Source organism: Cherax quadricarinatus, chromosome 63 (genome assembly GCF_038502225.1).
Source record: "Cherax quadricarinatus isolate ZL_2023a chromosome 63, ASM3850222v1, whole genome shotgun sequence".
Lineage (NCBI taxonomy): Eukaryota > Metazoa > Arthropoda > Malacostraca > Decapoda > Parastacidae > Cherax > Cherax quadricarinatus.
In genome coordinates, this window is record NC_091354.1 from 18,725,091 (window position 1) to 18,744,036 (window position 18,946).

Below are 18,946 nucleotides of genomic sequence, written 5' to 3' on the forward strand. Positions count from 1 at the left end.
GGAGCAGGATTTTTTTTACGTACTATGCAAACTCACTGCACATACCCAATTTTTTCATATCTAGGCCAAAATTTATTACTCAGCTTATGAGGGAGCTGAGCTCATGATGTAGAACTACGTGAGAGTCCATAGCCTCAATGACGTAGTTCCACAAAACAGCCACTGAAAGGATTAAGAACCAACCTGTTTTCATTTTAAGTTAGGTTACTTTAGTTGTTTGACACCTCACCTGGCCTACATATGTATTGATAATGGCATAAAGTTAACCATCATTAAATTATATAAATAGGTCACAAGGTTGAGGGGAGCTATCAGACAAGGAAAGTAGTATGACAAATGAAATTGAGAGCTAACAAAGACAGTTAAAGTCAGTTTCAATCAAAACATTCTAGTGTGTGCACATATAAGTAGGGCTTTTTAAAAGAAGAGAAGATAAAGTGAAAGGACCCAGGCATAGAAAAAATTTAAAAAATGAATTTACGCGCTCTTTGGTAAATGGTACAATTAAGCAGAAGTGTGTTCTACAGTCAACTAAACCTGAAAAATTGTAGAGAGATGCTGGGCACCTTCCCATGTGACAGCCAATACATAGTCAAACGAGAACTGTCTCTCAAATGTGACAATTATGGAAATTTGACCAAGAGGTCAACTGAGGTTTAATTAAGAACAACTTGTCCTCTAACCTCGACCAACAATGTAGCTATCAATCCTGAATGCTCTTTCACAAAACTGAATAATAGCCTAAACAGAGTATATTATCTGCAAGAGATGGGCAGATCCTGGGCTACAGAAATGTGCAGATTCATTACCTGTATCAGAATGACCACGGACCCAACAAAAGGTAACGTCTTTATGCTTGTTGAAGAGAATACAGCCTATTTTAAATCAAAAAGACAAGGGGATCCAAAATCAAAGCTTTGAAGAGGTTGCAATGCACTTCTGAGAGTCAGATATTACAATGAAAGTGTGAAAAGAAGTAATGTGGATGATGGTTACAAGAAATACATAGAATTCTGCTGTGAAAATACTAGTCAAATCCAATAAAAGTAATTTTGTTACACTATCTGGAAAACAATTGCATACACATCGTGAGAGGCTATGGAGCTATCAGTATACACAGAAGTAGCATGTAAATACAAGTGAAAATAGTCAAAGGAGAGGGAGCAAATGTCCATAGTAGTAATGAAAGACTTAGTAAAGGGTAAGGAGAGATGTACTCACATCATCTGTAACTTCCATGTGGAAATAGAAAAATTAGAAGGATACACAGAAAAGGGAAGTACAGTGGTCCCTCATTTATCGTAATTAATCTGTTCCTGGAAGTGTGATTATTATCGAAATTGACAATTTTCGAATCCATTTTCCCCATAAGAAATAACGTAAATCCAATTAATTCGTTCCAGACACCCAGAAGTATCAACAACAATTTTTTTTTACCTTAAAGATAGATTTACATGCACAAAAGAATGAACATTCAACATGACAGTTACCTTTATTGAAGGCTGTTGTTGATGAATGGAAGACAGGGAGGAGGAGAGAGGAAAGAGAGGTTATTGTTTGGAAGGGGAATCCCCCTCCATAAGGACTCTAGGTCACTTCAGGGGTCACTTCCCTTGCTTAAATACAGATTTACATGCAGAAAAGAATGCCAAATAAATGTAAAGCACTAATAAAATGTATAAATGAACATTTAACATCACACTTACCTTTTATTGAAGACTTTTGTTGGTGTATGGCAGAGGGAGGGGAGGCGAGTTTATTGTTGGAGAATATGACACTAATATCAACTCTACGGCTTATTTATCTATCACAATTCAACTAATATGACATAAACAATATTAATAACATAAAAACATGGAATATACTCTAGAATGAATAAAATAAGTCATTATGTATGTCATGAGAGGTGTTGTGTTGTTGGCTGTATAAGAGCCACTGAGAGTAAGCTGTCCATAATGGTGGTGAAGCACCAGCTGAGGCGGCGGTGTTTTCTGTAGCCCTGTATAACTCCAACAAAATTGGATGAGTTGGTTGAATCACTGAAGAAGGCACCCTCTACCACCATCACTACCACCTTCTACCACTATCACAACTGCTACCACCATCACTTGCACCTTCTACCACCATCACTACCACTGTCTACCACTATCACAACTGCTAGCACCCTCTACCACCATCACTACCACCCTCTATCACTATCACAACTGCTAGCACCCTCTACCACCATCACTACCACCTTCTACCACCATCTACCACTATCACAATTGCTAGCACCCTCTACCACCATCACTACCACTATCACAACTGCTAGCACCCTCTACCATTATCACAACTGCTTCCAATCTACCACCACCACCTCTGTGTTTTTCTACAAACTTTTTCTTAAATTATATGTGTTTCTCACATTCTTTACTGAAGGACTGGCACTAGAAGCTTTCTTTGGAGCCATGGTGACTTATTTAGCATTTGCAAGCACTAAAACGAATGGAATATTATGAAATGTATGGTATGAACTCGTGGGATCATCCTCACTGATAAACAATGGCACACTGGCTGGGAATGGAGTGTGAGGCAGCTCGGGGCTGTGTGTACGCGTCCCAGACGAATGACTATTTGCGAGTCAAACGACGATTTGCGAGCCAATGTTTTGACGAAAATAACGTTATGATTTTCGAAAATTACGACTATCGAGCCTTACGATTATCGAGGGACCACTGTAGAATGAGAGAAATGACTTGAAGGCACGGGTTTAAGGGCATGATAAAGGATAACAGCTGAAAGCTTCATCTTTACTAATATCTGATTGTTCTATGGGTCACAGGGTTTTAACCCTTTCATTGTTTCGGCCGTATATATACATCTTACGAACCAGTGTTTCTGACGTATAAATATGCCTAAATTCTAGCGGCTTCAAATCAAGCGGGCGAAAGCTGGTAGGCCCACATGTCAGAGAATGGGTCTGTGTGGTCAGTGTGTGCAGTATAAAAAAAATCCTGCAGCACGCAGTGCATAATGAGAAAAAAAAAACTCCGACCGTGTTTTTGGATTAAAATGCCAACTTTGAGGTATACATATTTTCATATAGTATTTATGGTTGTATTCTCGTTGTCTTGGTTTCATTTGATAGAATGGAAGACATATTACAGAAACAGAGATGATTTTGATTAGTTTCACGATGAAAAGGACATTGAAATTGAGCTCAAAGTAGCAGAGTAAACAAATCACTCCATGCATCCAATACACATCAATTGGTGAGCCTAATATTCTTTCACAAGTGCACTGATATTATTTATACTATTTTTACAATAATGCAGTAGTCTGCATAACAGTAAATCTTCTATTTTTTGTGTGAATAAAAATTCAAAATAGAAAGCAAGGGTAATATAAGAGGGGCCTGGAGACATGACTAATGAACAGAGAAAATGTTATTTTGGTGCCAGAAATGTCTGCAATGTTTATTCTGAACCCTATTTTGAAATTGGCATCTTTTTTAATTTGCGTGAAATTGGCCAAATTGCCAATTTCTGACCATTTTATTGGGTAGTTGAAATTGGTAAATAGGCAGTTTCTTGTACTCAGTCAATAGAAAAAAATGGAGTTCTAAAGAAATAGCTATGAATTTGGTCGACTGGAACAATGGAATTGGCCAAAATTAGGGCTCAAAGTGGGCGAAATCGCCAATGTGTATATATCGCTAACTTTGCGAAAGCTTAATTCCGTAAGTTTTCCATCAAATTTTGTACTTTTGGAGTCATTACCATCGGGAAAAGATTCTCTATCATTTCATAAGAAAAGATAATTTTTTTTTTTGTTTTTCAAATATTTTTGCGACACAGGGAGACAGTTTCAGAATTGGGGTTGCGAGAGTCAAAAGGTTAAATGCAAACCAAACAGAACAGACAGTATCTCTATTGTCTTGCAATGAAGGAATAGACTACATATTGGCTTTTGGTGAAAAAAACAAAAGGCATCAAGGCACAGACACAGTCTTTGACAATGGACAATATCAAGTTTGGAGATGTAAGCAGATGAACACACTTGATCCCCATAATCCAGTTGTTCCATGTTGATAGAAATAATGAGAAAGCGGAATAGAGCTATAGTCTGAGAAAACATGAACTGTTGCATAAAAACATGCATCAAGATCAAAGGATTAGACACGGAATCCATTTGGGTAGAATTTCTAGGACAAGAAAAATTTATTTTAGGTGCAATATAATGACTCCCAAACTTAGAAAAAACAGAGGTAGACTTCTTTCGGATAAAATTGTTAGGGCTTCCAGACATCATAATGCAGTAATAGTATGGAATTTCAACTTTAGCCAAAATGACTAGAAATTTAGAGTCCAATAACTTCCTGGAAGTAGTTCATATTTACTTTTTTGAAGCAGTTTGTAACAACCTATGAGAGGTAATAATTTGCTTGACCTGGTTTATCAACTGGAAACCTTTGTAAATAATCTAGAGATCACTGAAGAACTTGGAGCAAGTGATTATTATACGTATTACCTTTAACCCTTGCAATGGCTGTCATGTAGAACATCAGTGAGGGCAGAGTCCCTTAAGTAGTTCTACGTCACGAGCTCAGCTCACTCAGATAAGCTGTGAGCAGTAAATTTTGTCCTAGATATGATAGAATGGGTCTGTACAGTGTGCACCATGTAAAAACAAATCCTTCCCCACACGGTACATGATAGGAAAACAAAACTGTGACACTCTTCAAATCACTAGTGCTCCCTCACTTAGAATATTGCTCAGTGATGACGGCCTCGTTCAGGGCAGGAGAAATATCGGAGCTGGAACAAATACAGAGATCATTTACGGCTCACATTGAGCCAGTAAAGCACCTAAACTACTGGGAACGCCTGCAAGTCTTGAACATGTACTCATTGGAGCGGAGGAGAGAGAGGTACATGATAATATATACCTGGAAGGTGCTCGAGGGCTTGGTCCCAAATCTGCACACTGCCATAACAACATACTGGAGTGAGAGATATGGGAGGAAGTGTAAAATAAACCCAGTGAGGAGCAGGGGTGCAGTGGGGACAATAAGGGAACACTGTATCAACATCCGGGGTCCCAGACTTTTCAACATCTTACCAGAAGATATCAGAAACACTTCTGGAATAAGTGTTGAAGCCATCAAGAGGAAACTAGACAAGTATCTTCACCAGGTGCCAGATCAACGAGGCTGTGATGGATATGTGGGGCAGCGGGCCTCCAGCAGCAACAGCCTGGTTGACCAGGCAAGCACCAGACGAGCCTGGCCCATGGCCAGGCTCAGAGAGTAGATATACTCTCGAAATTCTTCAAAGGTATGTGTATGGTTTAAAATAGCGAATTTGCAGTGTTTTTTCAGATGGCTTTTACAGTTTTATTGGCTGTTACTTGGTATCATTTGATAGAATGGAAGACTTGTTACTGAAACAAAGATGATTTCAATTGGCTTCAGGACTGGAAGTAGCTTGAAATTGAGTTCAAAGCTGCGGAAATATTTGATTTTAGCCAATATTCCAGAGGGTGGGTAAGGGCTACCCATACAATTCCCAGTCTGTTTTATGGGATTTTAATAGAACTGATTCAATTATGGGGATGCTGTAAACCATGACCAATCTCTCCTGGTAATATTTTATTATCAGAGAAATAGAGTACATCTTCTATTTTTCTGTGAATAAAAATTCAAAATGGAAAGCAAGTGTAATTTATGAGAGGCCTGGAGATGACTAGTAAACAGAAGAAATGTTTTAGTGCCTAAAATATTTACATTGTTTATTATGGATTCTATTTTTAAATTGGTATTTTTTTCCTTTTATGTGAAATTAGCCAACTTAACAAATTCTGATCACTTTTCTATGTAGTTGAAATAGGCGAATAGGTAGTTTGTGTTCAAATGATAGAATGGAAAGCATATCATCAAAAATAGCTAAGAATTTGGTAGACTAAAACAATTGAGTTGGCTTAGAACAGGGCTCAAAGCTGGCAAAATCGCCAGTGCATGAATTGCATCGAGACTGCTAAATTTGTGCCTGTGTAATTCTGTAAATTTTCCATAAAATTTTGTACTTCTGGTGTCATTATCTTCAGAAAAAGATTCTCTACTATTTCAGACTTTTTTATTTTTTTTTAAAATACAGTGGACCCCCGGTTTTCGGTTGGTGCAGAAATCATACAATTTGGATTTCGAGCACTTTTTTTTAGCGAAATCCCCCCCCCCCTGGGGGTTTGGACATTCCCTTGGAAATTGTTGGTACCAGACGCATGCGCCTGGGCCACTTATACTTTCATGACTCGCACTTATTTTAGGTTAATACGTATAAATTATTATAAGAATACGTACGCACTAATAAATAATAATAATAATAATAATACATAGTGTATAATAATATTGTGGAAAATTTTGATGTAATTTTCCCAAATTCATATTGCATAAATTTTATAATGGAAATGTGCATAATTTGTGTATTGTTGTTGGTTTAAAATTTAATTGGAAGTGGAAAAGGAGAACCAATGGAGAATCTCTGCGCCTGATTGAGGGGAGAAGGTGTGGGGAGACGTGGGAGTGTTTTGAATGAGGTGAGGAGGCTGGTCAAAAATGGGACCAGGAAATTGGCATGCACAATGGCCTAAGGAGTACAGTGGAACCTCAAATATCGAACGAATTTATTCCCATCAAGAATAATGTAAATTAGATTAGTTCATTTCAGACCCTCAAAAATACACTTATAAAAGCACTTACAAAAATACACTCACATAATTGGTTGAGTTGGGAGTGGTTTTGATATTTGAGGTTCCACTGTAATATGGGCCTCACTTCACAACAGGAAGTGATGTAACTGTTCCCGGTGTAGAATATGGGACAGAATGTGAATGAAACCACCATAATAGGGTCGTGAGAACAGAAAATAGTGAGGGACGCTAACGAGAGACTGTGCATGTGGGAGAAATAACCTGCCGATTTAATCAAACTTCATCGAGGACAAATTGCAGTGAATCGACCTCAAATAAGCGGAAAATATTGTAGCAAGATACCACACTGCGAACTGTGAAGAAAATAGTGAAAATAACACTGAGCCAAGGGGATAATTAAAGTAATAAGAGTTGGCATATCCCAGTGTGACTGCATGTTGCCCTGGCATCCCATTTCCAAGGTCCACTGAGGCTTTAATGGGGCTCAACTTCCTAAATTGGAAAACCAAATCGGAAATAGTGTCCTGCTGAAGTTGCATCTACATCAACCTAGCAGGGCTTCGAGATTGTATGAGGAAAGGAGAAATAGAGGATGCAGCCCACCACAGTTAAGTACCAGTTCTGTTGTATAAATGCATGTTGGCCAACATAGTTTCTATATAATAGGCAGGTGTGGGTGACCCAGCTGCATCAAGTGGTTGTATTATTATCCCAGTATTTTCACCTATGATGCCTATATATGTGTAACCCCCCCTCCCCTAGCTTTTTCCTTTTCCTCTCGTCAGTACAATTAACCCTTTCAGGGTCAACAGGCCCTCTCCCAGACTTGCTCTCAGGATTGAAAAATATTCAAAAAAAAAAAAAAAATCTTATGAAAAGATAGTTTTTTTCTTAACTTTATAGGCTAAAAAAAATGTTTGCCATTCATACTTACCGAGATATGGAGGCGTGAAGTTGACAGAAATTGAACCGCATACGGCAACATCGCCAACTGCCGGTCACCTGGTAATCGTTTATTTTGTTTTTTTCTACTTTTTTCTATTCTTTTTTCTTTTTTTTCTTTTCAAGTAACTTTACACAAACACTGTTGTCATTATATTGTTTGCAAAACTTGTTTACACAAACAAACAATATAAAATGTTGTTTATTACTATTTTTCTATATTTTATATACACATATACAGTCACAGGACATGTTTCTAGAAGTTCTGCAGCCTGTGGAAGTCTTTGAAACATGGTGTCATGCACAATGGTGTTTTACACTCCTCACACATAAAACGAGTGTCTCTGCATTGTTGTGGGCATTTTTTTGTATGTGCACAGACGTAACACCTCTTCTGAGTCTTTTTCTTGAAAGCAGTAGCAGGCAGTATATTAGGAACTGATCACCATGCCTCAGGCAAGAAGGTAGTTGTTGATAATTTAGTGGGGGGTTTTCTAATGCAGGTGTTGTTCCTTGGTACTTGAATATTATTTATCTGATGACAAACAAAATTCGCCATATGGTGGTTTGTTTCTGGTTTTCATATTATATATATTATAAGCATTGAGCATGGAAATGTCCAGAATATGGAAAAAGAGTTGTATATACCACTCATAACTCTTGAGAACACAATCAGCAAACCCAATCTGCATGTCACATTTGTCCAATGAATGCATATTGAGGGTGTAGTCCATCACAGCTGCAGGTTTTAGAATGGGTTCATTGGTCTCTCTCTTCTGCCTGCCAGTGTCTGTCATTTCGACAGGGTGAACTGATGACAACAGTGTGACATTTTGTCATGCCACCGAAATGCCATGATGTCACTGGCAGCAAACGCCTGCACCTCACCTCTATGAGTGCCTGCATCGAACTCAGGCATATGCTTACGATTTCCACACACTGTGCCACACACATCTGTCATGTTCACTCAAAAAAAATCACTGAGTGAGGGGCTTGTGTACCAGTTATCAGTATATAATACGTATATGCCCCTTACCAAGATATGGTTCCATCATTGTTCTAACCACATCAGCAGAGATGCCCAATAACTTCCTGGTATTTTGCAATGTATTACTTCCAGTGTACACAATAATATCCAATACAAGACCACTGTAGCAGTCACAAAGCACAAACAACTTTATACCAAAGCGTTTCCTCTTGCTTGAACAGAATCAAAGAGTCATCAATAACAAGCTTCCTGAAGGGATAAAAATACATATTGAATATCTGTTTCAGATACACAAACACATTCCTAATCTTATATAACCTGTCGTTTCTGTCATGCCTGGTTTTGTCTGAGAAGTGAAGCATACGTAACAGCAGCACAAATCGATTCATTCGTATTATATCACTGAAACCTGGGGTTGCAATCAGGCAGTCTGTTGACCAGCATGATTTGACACTGCTTATACACATGTGGCATAAGCATTATTGTGGCAAAGAAAAGATACATCTCAGCCACAGTTGTCTCCTTCCACTAGTGTAAGCGTGATTTTGGTGAAAGTATTGTGTTTGCCATGGTGTACTCGAAGCACTATCTGTTGCTTTCCCTGACAATAATTTCCATCAGGGGTTCGTCAATGAATAACTCAAAACATTCTAGTTCAGTGGCAATGTTTCCAAGTGTACAAGATGGCCATATTCCACTTTGACTTTCATCAAAGTGATGGGGACTGGGAACAAAATTTTCAGCTTCCTGCCAATCCCAGGTGTGGTCTGCTGGTGGATACTGGATATTGACAGATGGCTGTGGTTGTGGAGGTTGGCATGGTGGGTGGGTGGGGGATAGTGGCCTTTGTTGTAGTTCAGCTGAGTCAGTGGCGTGGATGGCAGCATGGCCCACTGCTGGTGCCTCACGGCTGGCACCACCACTACCACCACCAGATGCATGCACATTTTCCATCCCAATTGCAACACTATAATCTTCATTTTCACTATCTGTTCCTGTTGTACAGCCCCAGGATGTACTCTGAGATGTACTCCTTCCCCTTGGAATAGCATATGGCACACTACCAGAGCACATATAGTGTCATATATACTGACACTTCACTGGAGAATATTCTACTTCACTCTCGCTACTGGAGCTGTTTTCAAGAGCTTGGAGTTCATATTCACTATCACTATCATCACCACTGCTCACATTCGAGTCCTGGATATGGGAAAATACGAGTTTCCTCTTTCGTTCTGGTACAACTGAACGTGAACAAGACGGCCCAGCACCAGAGGTGGAAGGTTGAGGGTCATCTGGATTTTCCTATTACCGGTATTATGGTCATTAGTTTCGGTCACAACCTCATCAAAACCTTGAAACTCGTCTTCACTGACACTTCCATCTGTATTAGAACTGTCACTGGGGAACAAAAGTGTCCCAATTCGCCGAGGAGTAAGGAGTTTCTTACCACGAAGCATGGTGAACAAGGTGTACTAAAATGGCGTTCCCACAATGCACCACTGGGTCCCCAAATTTTCTCCTACCGTGTATACTGACCACGCAGACCCATTCTATCACATCTAGGCCTACCAGCCTTTTCCCGCTTGATTTGAAAGCACTAGAATTTATGCGTACTAGTACGTCAATAACCCTGGAGCGTAAGACGTACTAGTACATTGGAAACCCTGAAAGGGTTAATCTACACAGTCCACTATACACATTAACATCATAAGTACATGTATTGGTGATGTTTAAAGTTAATATAAATATTGTATGGTCTCGGTGAGGTGAGAGTGTACGAGGGTAGTGGGTATTGGTGGAAGGCTCTCCTTGCGACCAGTGTCTCAAATTTCCACATGCCTCTGAGGTACAATTGGAGAATAGTAACCTTTAGTTGCATCCTACCCAAATTACTTGTAAGAACATAATAGGTTCATTCCCACAAATATAATAATAATATAATACGAATGTACTATAATAATAATAATTATAATAATAGATGGCTTCGAAAGGCCGTCACTAGATGGCAGTGAATACCACAACAATGCAGCAGTGGTTATGGCCGCCTCCACCTGTCACATAATGACATATTTTATTCATTCTAGAGTATATACTGTATCAGATTTCTATGTTATTTATATTGCTTATTATGTCATATTAGATGAATTTTGATAGATAAATAGACCATAGAGTTGATATTAGCGAAATATTGAAGTATTTTGTCATGCCTCCTGAGAGCCGAACGGATTAATTGCATTTCGATTAATTTAAATGAGGAAAATTGACTCTGCATATGAGCAAGGTCATGGAATGGATTAAACTCGTAAGTAGAGGTTCCACCGTATATGTATTTTATCACTCTGGGGAGCTTTAATTAAATGTCGTAGTATATTATGTGTGGGTGGGGTGGGGTGGGGTGGGCTGCCCTGGCTGGCTACCATACCTCCCAAACCTGACTTCCTACTAATAAAACTCACCTCTCACCCTACATTAAGACTACAAATATTTTAAGGTAAATAATGGGTGTACTGTGTGGGTATTTTCATTTTTATTGTTGTTAATGTCTAGTTCTATTACTAATACATGTTAGTGTAAACTTGTTATCTGGCATTTATATGCATTTAAAAGTGGAAAAAATAGAGTTCTGCTCTCCGGCGATGTTTACTTTCTGGCAGTAGCCTGGAACCTAACCTGCCGTATAAGTGAGGCCCTACTGTACTTTAGTCCTTCTATATGAAAATTAGGTTTAAGCTTGACTGAAATGAACTGTATAACTAAGGGGCTTTCATGTGAGTGATGTAATATCATCTAATTTTGTACAGTGGAACCTTGGTTTCGTTTGCCCTGGTTTTCGTCGAATTCAGCTTTCAACGACTTTTTTTGTCAAAATTTTGTCCCAGTTTTCATTCACCACCTCAGTTTTCATCAAGTTGACATTGGTCCGCTATACCAAATGTGTCCACTCGCGCCCACACAAAGCATCGCACGTGTTCTGAGTCAGTCTGGCTTTGTTTCTCGTTGGTAGAGGGTGGTAGTGATGGTGGTACAGATAACCTCTCCTCCCCCTCCCCTCCTTGTCATCTTCCATACCCCCATGCTCATGGGGGATTTCAACCTAAGGCACCTAAAATGGAGGAATGTAGCAAATAATGTTGTAACTGAGATAACACCAGGAGGCAGCTCAGATGAAAACTCGCACACATATGAGCTTTTAAATCACTGCACCAAATTCACCTTAAACTAGCAAATAATAGAGCCTACAAGACTGGAGAATACACTGGACCTCATCTTCACTAACAATGATGATCTGATACGAAATATTACCATATCAAAAACAATATAGTACTCATTCACAATATAATAGAGGTACAGACATGTGTGCACAGGGCCCCAGACTGACAAAATGTGATCAGTCACAAGGGAGCCTTCACCAAATTCAACTTCAATAACAAAAACATAAGGAGGGACCAAGTAAACCAGGCCCTAAGTGATATAAACTGGGAAGATAGCCTAAGCAACATGGATCCAAACCTATGTCTAGAAGAAATTAACTCTGTGGCACTCAAGGTATGCTCAAGGCATATTCCTTTAACCCCTTGACTGTCACAACCCCAAATCCTGGGGTGTCTCCTGGTGTTGCAAAAATTAAAAAAAAAAATTATTTTTTTCTTATGAAATGATAGAGAATCTTTTCCCGATGGTAATGACACCAAAAGAACGAAATCTAATGGAAAACTGACGGAATTATGCTCTCGCAAAGTTAGCGACCTCGGCGATACTTACGAATCGGCGATTTCGCCCACTTTGAGCCCTATTATCAGCTAATTCCGTTGTTCCAGTCAACCAAGCTCATAGTTATTGCTTTAGAACTCCATTTTTTCTATTGACTGAGTACAAGAAACTGCCCATTTACCAATTTCAACTACCCAATACAGTGGAACCCCGACATTCGATGGCAATGACATTCGATAAATCCGACATTCGATGCATTTTAACACAAAAATTTTGCCTCGACATTCGACGGAAAACCCGACATTCGATACGATTCACACGAGACGTGTCCATGTGTGGCCTGAACTGCCCCGTGTGTGCCAGTGTTTACAAGCCAGGCAGTGTGCGCGCATCTAAGGATACATTTGGTACATCCCACATTATCACTGTTTTTGGTGCTTGTTTCTGCAAAATAAGTAACCATGGGCCCCAAGAAAGCTTCTATTGCCAAGCCTTCGAGAAAAAAGGCGCTAATGACTATTGAAATGAAGAAAGAGATAACTGCAAAGTATGAAAGTGGAGTGCGTGTGTCGGAGCTGGCCAGGTTGTATAGTAAACCCCAATCAACCATCACTACTATAGTGAGCAGGAAAACGGCAATCAAGGAAGCTGTTGTTGCAAAAGGTGCAACTTTGTTTTCGAAACAGAGATCGCTAGTGTTAGATGATGTTGAGAGACTGTTATTGGTGTGGATAAATGAAAAACAGATAGCAGGAGATAGCATCTCTCAAGCGATCATTTGTGAAAAGGCTAGGCAGTTGCATGATGATTTGGTAAACAAATTGCCTGCAACTAGTGATGTGAGTGAATTTAAGGCCAGCAAAGGTTGGTTTGAAAGATTTAAGAATCATAGGCATACACAGTGTGGTAAGGCATGGTGAGGCTGCCAGTTCGGACCACAAAGCGGCTGAAAAATATGTGCATGAATTCAAGGAGTACATAGAGGCTGAAGGATTGAAACCTGAACAAGTGTTTAATTGTGACGAAACAGGCCTGTTTTGGAAGAAATTGCCAAGCAGGACCTACATTACTCAGGAGGAAAAGGCACTCCCAGGACATAAGCCTATGAAAGACAGGCTTACTCTTCTGATGTGTGCCAATGCTAGTGGTGATTGCAAAGTGAAGCCTTTATTGGTGTATCACTCAGAAACTCCCAGAGCGTTCAGGCAAAAGAATATCCTCAGGCTAATTTGTGTGTGCTGTGGAGGGCAAACAGTAAGGCATGGGTCACTAGGGACTTTTTCTATGACTGGTTACACCATGCATTTACCCCCACTGTGAAAAATTACCTAATTGAAAAGAAATTAGACCTTAAGTGCCTCCTGGTATTAGACAATGCCCCTGGTCATCCTACAGACTTGGCAGAGCGACTTTCTGGGGACTTTCTGCAAGACCAGGACCCACACGTTACTGAATTCACAAACATAATGAGTAACTGCATGTTGCTACCAACAGTAACAAAACCTACAAGAGTTGCTGAGACTAGTGTTTCCCTACTTGACCACATCTGGACCAACACCATATCCCCTTTAAAATCAGGCATAACTACAGATAATACCACAGACCACTACCCTACTTTCCTCATAACAACTCTTGGTAAAATACCCCAAGACACTACTAAAGTCACCTTCAGACTTCACAATGAGGCAGCCATTAATAACTTCACAACAGCAGTAACAAACATTGACTGGCACACTGAGCTAGAAATCTATACAGATATTGACGAATGTTTTAATAACTTTCTAAAAAAGACCCAATACCTTTATAACAAGCACTGCCCTAAAAAAACTAAACAGATGACAGCTAAGAGACTGAACAGTCCCTGGCTAACACCCAGCATTCTCAAATCCATAAATATAAAACACCGATATGAAAAACAGTACAGAATGGGTCACATAACCAGAGACCAAACAAAACGTTACTCGTCAATCCTAACCAGCCTGATAAGAAGGGCAAAAAAATTGTATTATGAGAACAGATTATCCAACTTATGAGGTGATATAAAAAAGACCTGGAAGACCCTATCAGAAATTCTGGGAACAAAAAAGATATCACGACATAGCGAAATAAAATTAGCAAAATCAGATGAACCCCAACTCCCACCAACAGAAACAGCAAACAGACTCAATGATTTCTTCTCCACTATAGGTCAAAACCTTGCCAATAAAATCCCAAGCTCAGATACCCCACCAAATGATTACCTCACTGGCAACTACCCGAACACACTGTTCCTAGCTCCGACTAACCCATACGAAGTCTCCCTTATTATCAATGCACTGAAAAACAAGGCAGGAGATTTAAATACCTTACCACCCTTTATATACAAAAAAGCATCACAAGTACTATCACCAATCATTGCAACACTCTTTAACAAATCCATTGAATCCTCCACCTTCCCTACAGTTCTCAAAATAGCAAGGGTCACCCCGATCCATAAAGGAGGAGACCAAACAGAGTTGAATAACTATAGGCCAATATCCAATTTACACCCTCTCTCAAAAATCTTCGAAAAATTAATTCATAAACGAATCTACTCCTACCTCATCTCCCAAAACATTCTCAACCCCTGCCAATTTGGATTCAGGCCTAATAAAAATACTAATGATGCTATTATACACATGCTAGAACATACAGGAAGGCCCCGCTTTACGGCGTTTCACTTTACGGCGTTCCGCTAATACGGACATTTCAAATTATGACCAAAACTCGCTATATGGCTCCCCCCACCTGACTTTTATATATACTCTGATAATTATATATACTCTGATAATTATACTTATGTATACCTGTACCTAAATAAACTTACATACATCGAGTCATTTAAATGTCGTATATTACGTTAATATACACATTTTCATTAATCCATCCATGATATTTTTTTCAAAATTATATAATAAACACGATGCATAACATATAAATAAGATAAATACACCCCACAGTAGAATAAATAAACATAAATGTGATCTGTGGTAGCAGACGACTTCCACAAGTGACGCCATAATAACAATAGTCACGGAGTCTCATTAAATGTCGTATATTACGGTAATATACACATTTTCATTAATCCATCCATGATATTTTTTTCAAAATTATATAATAAACACGATGCATAACATATAAATAAGATAAATACACCCCACAGTAGAATAAATAAACATAAATGTGATCTGTGGTAGCAGACGACTTCCACAAGTGGTGATAATAACAATAGTCACGGAGTCTCATTAAATGTCGTATATTACGGTAATATACACATTTTCATTAATCCAGCCATGATATTTTTTTCAAAATTATATAATAAACACGATACATAACATAAAAAGATGATAAATACACCCCACAATAGAATAAATAAACATAAATATAAGATGTGGGAGCCTGGTTTGTTTACTCTGTGCCTGGCCTGTCACCTCTCATGTACTCATTCTTTCTCTCTCTCATTTATTCGTTTTATCTCATTTACTTAATCCTGACCCTACATTAAGACTACAAATATTTTAAGGTAAGTAATGAGTGAACTGTATATACATTTTATCGCTCTGGGATGCTTAAATATCATAGAATAGTATGTGTGGGTGGGGTGGCCTGGTGAAATAGCCTGGCTATTACAATACATACCACACTTGATTTCTTACAATAAATACTACTTGTCTCACCCTAGATTAAGACTATAAATATTTTAAGGTAAGTAATGAGTGCACTATGTGTGTATTGTACCTTTTTATTGTTTTTTGATGCCTGGTTCTATTGCTAACTTAATATATGTTAGTGTAAACTTGTTATCTAGTGTTTGTATGCATTTATAAGTGGAAAAAAAGGGTGTTCCACTTTACGGCGATTTCCGCTTTACGGCGGTAGCCTGGAACCTAACCCGCCGTATAAGTGGGGCCTTCCTGTATATACAATGCAATAGAGAAAAAAGAAGTCCCACTGGGGATCTTCATTGACTTACGCAAAGCTTTTGATACAGTTGACCATGACTTGCTCCACGTAAAATTGTCACACTATGGTATTAGAGGGCACTCCCTCAACTACCTCAAGTCTTACCTCAGCAACAGAAGCCAATGTGTGTACGCAAATGGGGCAAGCTCTTCCGCACAACCAATTACAGTTGGTGTCCCACAGGGAAGTGTCCTTGGCCCTCTTCTCTTTCTCCTATACATAAACGACCTACCAAATGCTTCGCAATTACTCAAACCCACACTTTTTGCAGATGACACTACATACGTCTTCTCTCACCCGAGCCCAGTCACGCTAGCCAATACTGTAAACACCGAATTACAGAAAATATCTACCTGGATGAGGACTAACAAACTTACACTAAACATTGACAAAACCTACTTCATTCAGTTTGGTAACAGAGCTACAGATGTACCTCTTAACATAACGATAAACGGATCACCTATCACAAAGCTAACAGAGGGAAAATTCTTAGAAATCCACCTCGATAATAGACTCAAATTTCATACACATGTACAACAAATTTCTAAGAAAATTTCCAAGACTGTAGGCATACTATCGAAGATACGGTACTATGTTCCACAGTCAGCCCTCCTGGCCCTTTATCACTCTCTTATTTACCCCTATCTCACCTATGGAATTTGTGCATGGGGCTCAACAACAATTAACCATCTCAGACCACTAATTACCCAACAAAAGGCTGCAGTTAGAATAACAAATTCTCACTACAGGCAACACACTCCACCAATATTCAAAACACTCAACCTACTCACCATACAAAACATCCATACTTATTATTGCACCTATTACATACATAGAACACTTAACTCTGATATTAACCCTCCCCTCAAACATCTCCTTGCCAACCTCAACAGAACACATGACCATAACACAAGGCACAGATCACTCTTTGACGTTCCTTGTGTCCATCTCACGCAATGCAAAAACTCAATGCACATAAAAGGCCCTAAAATCTGGAATTCATTACCTGTAAATATAAAAGAAACACTACCTGTTTACAAATTCAAGTCTCTTCTCAAAGTTCACTTACTCACTCAAAACCAAATAAATACTGAATAACTGAACCTTATAAATTGTATATCCAAAATGTTACTCACAATAATATCACATAAATGTTCAACCTAGGACCCAGTCTAACTTTGTTATTTTTTTAAATACACTACCTAACAGAATACTCCATTCTACTGAATGAACAGCAATGCATGCAACCACATGAGCTGTCTTTGTAATACTCATTTGTGCTTTATAGTTATCTGTTTACAATAATGTCTTATCACTGATTTCATCATTGCTTAGTTAATCTTAAGTTAATTTTAAGCCAGCCCGTAATGCTATGCATATAAGTGGCTTTGGCATGCTGCTTTTACCTGTATTTTTTTTGTACCTCTGTATGTATGCTTAAATTTCTAAATAAATAAATAAATAAATAAATAAATAAATTAAGGTCAAGTTTTTGCCTCCTAATACCACTCCTCTCCTGCAGCCCATGGACCAGCAGGTCATTTCCAACTTCAAGAAACTGTACACAAAATCTATGTTTCAAAAGTACTACTTTGTAGTGACCACAGAAACTCAACTGACTCTAAAAGAGTTTTGGAAGGATCACTTTAATATCCTCAGTTGTATAAACCTTATAGGTAAGGCTTGGGAGGAAGTGACTAAGAGGACCTTGAACTCTGCTTGGAAAAAACTGTGGCCAGAATGTGTAGACAAAAGGGATTTTGAAGGGTTTGAAACTAACCCTGAGAATCCTATGCCAGTTGAGGAATCCATTGTCGCATTGGGGAAGTCCTTGGGGTTGGAGGTTAGTAAGGAGGATGTGGAAGAGTTGGTGGAGGAGGACAATGACGAACTAACCACTGATGAGCTGCTAGATCATCTTCAACAGCAAGAGGCCACACCTGAGGAAACTGCTTCGGAGGAGGGGATAGAGAAATTGAAGAAGTTGCCTACTTCGAAGATTAAGGAAATATGTGCAAAGTGGCTTGAAGTGCAAACCTTTTTTGACGACAATCACCCTAACACAGCTATTGCAAGCCGTGCTGGTGACTATTACACTGACAATGTTGTGAACCACTTTAGGAAAGTCATAAAGGAACGAGAGGTACAGGCCTCTATGGACAGATATGTTGTGTGACAGAAGTCCAGTGACTCTCAAGCTGGTCCTAGTGGCATTAAAAGAAGAAGGGAAGTAACCCCGGAAAAGAACTTGCTACCTCAAGTCCTAATGGAAGGGGATTCCCCTTCTAAACACTAACACCATCCACACTCTCCCCTCCCATCCCATCAATCATCACCAGATCTTCATTAAAGGTAAGTGTCAATTATTCTATTGTTATTAATCTATTGTTATTGTAATTACTCTATTGCATTAAACTTAATATTTCATGTGGTAAAATTTTTTTTTTCATACTTTTGGGTGTCCTGCACGGATTAATTTGATTTCCATTATTTCTTATGGGGAAAATTAATTTGACTTTCGATATTTTCGGCATTCGATAGCTCTCAGGAACGGATTAGTATTGAATGTCGAGGGTCCACTGTAACATGGTCAGAAATTTGCAATTTGGCCAATTTCACGAAAATTAAAAAAAC